This window comes from Montipora capricornis, chromosome 14 (assembly GCF_036669925.1).
Source record: "Montipora capricornis isolate CH-2021 chromosome 14, ASM3666992v2, whole genome shotgun sequence".
NCBI classification, from domain to species: Eukaryota; Metazoa; Cnidaria; class Anthozoa; order Scleractinia; family Acroporidae; genus Montipora; species Montipora capricornis.
Window position 1 is genome coordinate 29555413 of NC_090896.1, and position 6810 is coordinate 29562222.

Genomic DNA, 6810 nt, shown 5'->3' on the forward strand with positions numbered 1-6810 from the left:
TTGTTGGGTTTCTTTTATAGAAAATATTACAAAGTTATTGTTATAGACATGTCATTGACACCAATTCAATTACATAAGTAAATAAATATATAGGCTTGTTTCACGATATAAATACAATTAAGCGGGAATTTTCTTTAAATCCACAGGCCGAAGCAAGCATTTTGGAACAGTGTTATCTCGTGATTTTTTTTGTCTTTGCAATATTAGCCAATGACCTGTTTGCCATTTAATTGATAAGCTCTTACAAAGGAATCTTAAAATTCTGTGGCAATTTTCGTTTTACATCAGGGACACCTTGCGCAACAAGGGCTGTTTCATAGTAGCAGTTTACCGCGAACGGTGTAAGATATAATAATAACAAGACATCACTTTCGCGTGACATCGACCGCCAATCACCACCTCACAAAAATAATCCTTAAACCATGAGCTTTTCCCCGCTTAGTCTTTAAATATGGCAAATATTTAAACACTAGTTCTTTTCTATGTGTGGAGTTCATCAAATTACATTTGCTTTCCCTCGCTGGTTGGTGATTATCTCTCCTCAGAACTACTGCGGGTGTAATTTGCATGAATTATCATAGCCTATCTGGTAAACAAGGTTCATGCTTTTCAGCCAGATACGTGACTTCGTAATGCGATATTATTATAAACTCATTTGATTTACAGATCATAGATAAGCTAATTCGGCGACTGTCCATTGAGCAGACAAATATCAAGTCTTCAAAATTGCGACGTGTCAAGTTCCAAGTACTTAGTTTCGCTGCGGCCTGTTCGTATTTTTACTTCCAATTTACATCTTCAAAACGAATCACGCGATTTCCGAAGAATATTCTTGTTGAGTGGTTTGCTTTTTTCATATTTTCAATGATGATGTTTGAGTCAATGATCGAGTTTTCGTTTACTTCAAGATACCCTTTTGGCTTTGCTATTCGATTCGACTACGCGTTGTCTTGCCGGCCGGCGAAGTAAATATCCGAGCTGCCGTTTAGTAGGAACTGGTTCAAAGTGAGGGCTCAGATATGTCACGTTTAAGAACGTACAATTGACCTAAAATGCATAATTTTTGGACCATTTTCGAAGAGAAATTCCTTGGTTTTTAGTGACAATTCACACGCCAAAAAATTAGTAGGAGATAATGTGAGCGATATCTGCTTGGCTTTGAAGCTGTCTCGCCCATTTAATATTTGGAATGTCAAGAAATATTTTCTGTTTTCATGCCATGATTATGGATAAAAATCGAAAAAAAAAAAAGAGTAAAGTGACAAGTTTTTAAATTCACGAATTGTAAAAATCTTCTGCCAAATTTAGAAACTTCTGTGTGAAAGAAAGAAAACAATCTTGTCTGCAGGCAAGCAAAACAACTACAGAATTAATTTTGAAACAATTGTCCGAGTTCATAACATGTCTTGTTTGTAAAGGTAAAAGGTTGACAGAATCGGACGTAACGAGAAGTGCTGGCGCCGTTTGGCAGGTAAATTTACCATTGATTTGTTTAATCCGCGAATCAGAGCTTGTATTTCGATCACTTTTTGACACTTTTTGATTGATTCGACCAATCGCACGGAAGGAATTACTTTTAACCGACAAAGGAAGTAAACCGTAACACATGTCACGTGAATTCTGGTCAATCTTCCGAACTTCCGTACTGAAAAATAAAAATTCTGAAACAGCTTTGCGAGATCTGCTCCTGTAGGAAACGCGATGGAGTCGCATTTTAACGATGTCGGTAAAAACTAGCCGCTCGATTCCATTTTTTCGATAGATTAATTGCGTACGTGAGGTCCATACGGAGAAAGAACAAATGTCAACAAAGCTGCTCAGTGGATTTAAAAATAGCGTATTGCATTAACCAATCAGACGTAATCTTTCGTACGATTTGACGAATCAGAATATCTGTAGTATCTGTATGATAATGCAGGCCAATGAAATTTCTTCATAGATTAGATTCGCCACAGGGGAGAGTCAACGCCCCCAAAATTTACCGTAAAAACAACAACAAAACAGTATTTTCAATCGGCGAACTTTTTACCGGTTTATCCGCGCCGAGAAGCAAAGGAGTACCAAATCTCTGATACAAAATAGTCTGGATTTCCAAAGCTACCTACGAAAGCAGAATAATGTGTTCGCTTCGAAGGCGTCCCCAAAATTCACTACTCGGAACACGTGTCAGTGCTGCCTGGAAGGACGGTTACTTCTACAGTGGAGTAATTGAGGCGGTGAAGAGCAGACCTACCGGCGAAAGTACTTATACAATTTTATTTGAAGACGACTACATCGCGGAGGTGGACAAGGGAGATATTGTCGGACCTGGGTTTCAAGCGGTCGGTTCTACGGCTTTGAGAAATGGGCAACCTGTGTTTATCTCGTTCAAAGGCCGGGAAGTCGCTGCACGCGTTGTCAATACGCGCTCAGAATTCAACGAAGTTTTGGTTCAAATCCTGGATCAGCAGGACTTGATCGTGGCCGTAAACCTGAGGACATTCATTTGATGAGAGGAGTGAAGTTTTCTGGGTCAATGTACGAAAGAGATACTGCAAACTCGACAATTTCATGCCCTCATGACGGATGCAAAGAAAACCCTCATGGAATTGCCTTTTGCCAGTGAGTTTTCGTTTCATTTTCAGCATTTTAGAAAACTTTCACTTATAATTTTCGTTTAGTTAAGGTACTCTTTGCTTTTACTCACAAAAGAGAGTGTTGTGTTTTAGGCTTCTGGCTTTTACATGCAAGCTTTTCATCCCTTTGTCTCCGTATTGAGTGTCAGTTTGATGTGCACATGCATTCAAATTTAAATATCTCTTCCTTTATATTTTTAGCGGCTGCACCGAAAGACAAGAAAATGTCTCGAGAAGCGAGGAAATGGCTGCTCTAGTACTTACCGCTCTGTCAATTTCCCCAGTCTTCAAAGATATACATCCGAGTGAGTCATTTTAGCATAATTTTCGAAGTGTTGTTGTAAGAAAGAACTCGCGTGAGGAAAGCCGGCACGTTTCTCACTTGCAGTCGATTTTAAGCTTTTCAACTCGATGAATTTTTGTGTGATCCATGAATTAATTTCCTAGATGAATTACTGCGAAAGAATTCTTTCTGCCGTTCTTTGCATTGTGTTATCGCTGAAAAATAATATTTTTTATTCCAGCTGAGGAAGCAAATTCTGGCTTTCCCCTCACGCCAGACTCGGGATCCGAAATGGCTCTCTACCCGAGCCCGGCTAGTTCTCCGGCTCACTGTGACTCACCGACGAACATCAACGACTCCAACTTTTTCATCAATGGCCCTCCGTCACCCGTGGACGAAGGAATCGGAGTGGATTTCCAGCGCCAAGAGAATACGCGGAAAAGAAAGGTTGGTAGTCTAGACGCTCAGGTCGGCATAATTTTACTGCTTGTAACGGTTTAAATTCAGTTCTTTACTTGGCGATTTTTGCATTCGGCGTAAGATGATTTTCTTACTCAAGAAAGAAGCTGATTTCAGAGAAGCAACGCAATCGATGCCGTAACTGTACAATGCTTTAGCAGAGTCATGTATCAACTCATATTCATTTCACACCTTCGCACGACAGCGGTACTTGCATATACATATTGTGCCTGCAAAATTTGTTCCGGCAGCCAGATTGTTTTCAATCTCCTCGAAAAAAAACAAAAACCAAATGCTGAATTTCTCAACCCTCTTGTTAATCAACTAAATCATGCTGCTTTCCTTCTCTCCAGAGTTCAACCTCGTCGAATTCCAGCTTGAAGACATTGTACAAGTGTACATGGCCAGGGTGTGGGAAAACCCTTTCAACCGCCCCCGGGATAATTCGACACGTTAGGACAATTCATCTTGGGTAAGCATTAAATCTGTTGATTTGATTTATAGAATCTTCTTTTCTGTAAACGAATTTTGTTCCCCTTGCTGGGTATTAAATCTAGATCGTGTGTCAACTATTCTAAAGAGCCCTTTTTTTGTCAAAGACAAAGTGGTTCAAAGTCAAGTGGAAGTTGCAACGGGCGCGTTCTGTGCACTGTTTTAACGCCTCTAAATCGGAATATCTCACATTGACAAAAATCGAACTGAATGAGTTGATTTGCAGACGTTATTTTCGCAAAAAGCTATGAAAAAGCGACTTGCCGTCAACGCTGCTCAACAAACCCAGGCCTCCATAAACGTGACACAAATATTTATTCAGACTTTTTCTTTGCGTGTTTCAGGCCTAAAAGTTCTGTCGAAGATGGATACAGCGATGGAGAGGAAGATTTCTATTTTAACGAAATAGGCCCGGATGATGAATACAGCGATAGCGTATTTCCTCCTCCTCTAGCTCTCTCTCCGACACCCACACAATCTCATTTTGACATGGTGAAGAGCCCGTGGTCTGAACCGGGAGTTTCTGCCGTAACCTCTCCGACCTACGGTTCCTTGCAGCATCCACGATTCAACTGGGACGCTCAGGCGATTTCTCAGTTCTCGTATACGCAGTCTGCCAAAGGAGCGGGAAAAGTCAACCATCCTGCAAGAGTCTTAAGCCATCCAGGTCACCACACTTACAGAAAACTCCGTGGTGAGAGCAAAAAATGTCGCAAAGTTTACGGTATGGAGAACAGGCATATGTGGTGCACGCAATGCAGGTGGAAAAAAGCTTGTGTGCGGTTTGCTGACTGAACAGCACAAGACAAAGTTGACTCTAACTTAACCCAATATAGTATATTTATAGCGTGTTCCGGCACTAACGTGGCGTGCGAGACAAACAATGGACGATCGTAAAAATTAAATTCAAGACTTGTATATAGATTAAATATTTTATCAAATAGTTATTTTTTATAACTCGCATTTTCTGCTGCACGGCAGAACGCGAAACAACGATTTTTGGAAGGTTGTTAAGATTTAAAATTGACGCACAAAATGTTTCCCGACAAGTTCATGTTTTGGACGGTACAAGAAAGTTCCTGTATTAAATGCGATACTAGCAATGGGATGTGATTGTCATATATCACAAGATCCAGTTTAAAATATAACATTAATATAGACTTTGGAAGCTTAAAGGAAATAATGTTTCCAATAAAAGTTACACGTGGGTCTATTAAAAAGGTGTAAAAATTGCGTTGAGTTAAAAGTGATGTTTTAAAGTGAAACCACGCAATATATGCTTTGAACGAATGATTTTTTTAAAATTTAAATTAACGTCGAATCTCCGTCTTAAATTCAGGACAGCACAGAAGTTTAATGTAAAGAACGCCGAAAATTCGCTGAGGTCTTTTCTTGGAGTCGTATGATCACGCTGGCGTCACGCCAAATATCCAACTGCTTTCACAGTTCGAAGCTCGCACGTGCCAGGGAGATTTCAATACCGATGAGAGAAATTATCGATCTAAGAGACGTTAGAAGGCCGAAAAGAGGAAGAAAAAAGAATTAAACTTGCGGGCAAGGGCGTTCGCTGCTTTGTTAACTGATTTTTGTTCTTTAATTTCGACCTGTCTCGGTTTCATGTTGTTTATTTCGCTTCGTCAAGGCACGGCGAACTTTAATCTTTGACATGAAATCTGATTGGTCGAATTTGAGTGCAATACAGTATGGCCCGCTCTGTCAGGCGATGAATCATATTTTGATGTTTTTTTATGGCATTTCTATGAATATTAAATGACCTCATGTGTCCTCATTTAGTATGCCGGTCATGTCCCATCATTTTACATCCATTTTTGCCACTGAAACGAACATCAACTACTGCCAACCCATCGGTTTTGGTAAGAGTTAACTATATCATACAATTTTGCGTTCCAGTTTTGCCATTTTCGCAATTTTTCGATGCGGCTTTTGTAGTAAACAACTTCATGTGGCCCTTCTTTGATTGGCTAGATTTTGGAGGTGTGTCGCTTCCGTGCAAACTAAAAACAATATATTGAATTTATAATTGTCTTTTTGTTTGCCGGCGTTTTTAAAAGTGTCGTAAACACTTTCGATCGTCGACTAAAAAAAACGACCAAGTTGACAAATCTTTCAATACCCAAAGATTCCCGGGAGAAATCCCTTAACATGATCGACTTTTAACTTTCGTTTTCGACTGACTTTCCTTCTAACCAAACTGAACAACAACACATTTATTTGACATTCCAGCCATGAAAACCAGCCAGTGTTTTTTATAGTAGCAATTGTATATAAACAGTTTTGCTTATACAGGTACCTAGATAACTGATTGAATGACAAAAGGTTGAAACTTTTGATTCTTGGAATTAATTCGAAGTTAAGCGATACGAATCGGAGCATCTTTTGACGTCGCAGAAATTATTTTTTCCGCATTTTGTGTGAATCGTACGATTTCTTTGTACCCCAGCGTTATAAAAAAAAATACAAAATTCAGTGTTCGCCAAGGATTATTTTGGCTACAAAATAGAACGTTCAGCTGCCTTATCTCTTACCCGATAACCCTAAACTCCCTCGCACGATTTTTAAGAACTTCAGAGAATCCTATTTCACATATAAGGAGTTGCTCCCAAAAAATTCTCAAATGAACTGTTATACGACTGATATAAAGAGACGTAGCGAAAAGAACCACATAAGCAGACGGCGAAAGGGCACTAAAATTATCTCATCAAAGAATTTATGTATATTATTGACCTTTTTAGTCCGCAGAATGCGAGAAGACGGTCACCCGCAATTTCCGGTTAACAAAAGCTATATATAGTATGACGAAAAAAATCACAATACTTGAACAAGGATCATTTCTCTAAAACTGCATTATTTGGAACCCAGAGCTCCTTTTTTGTGCAAAAAAATATTAACTGAACGTGATTTGTTTCTTTTAGTCTGACTGACCTATCGTCATGTATCTTT

At 39.3% G+C, this 6810-nt stretch overlaps 1 pseudogene; it reads left to right on the forward strand.

Moving 5' to 3' along the window:
* Positions 1 to 2001: 2001 nt before the first annotated feature.
* Positions 2002 to 5069, forward strand: LOC138033657 (zinc finger protein 704-like; annotated as a pseudogene).
* The last annotated feature ends 1741 nt before the right edge of the window (positions 5070 to 6810 follow it).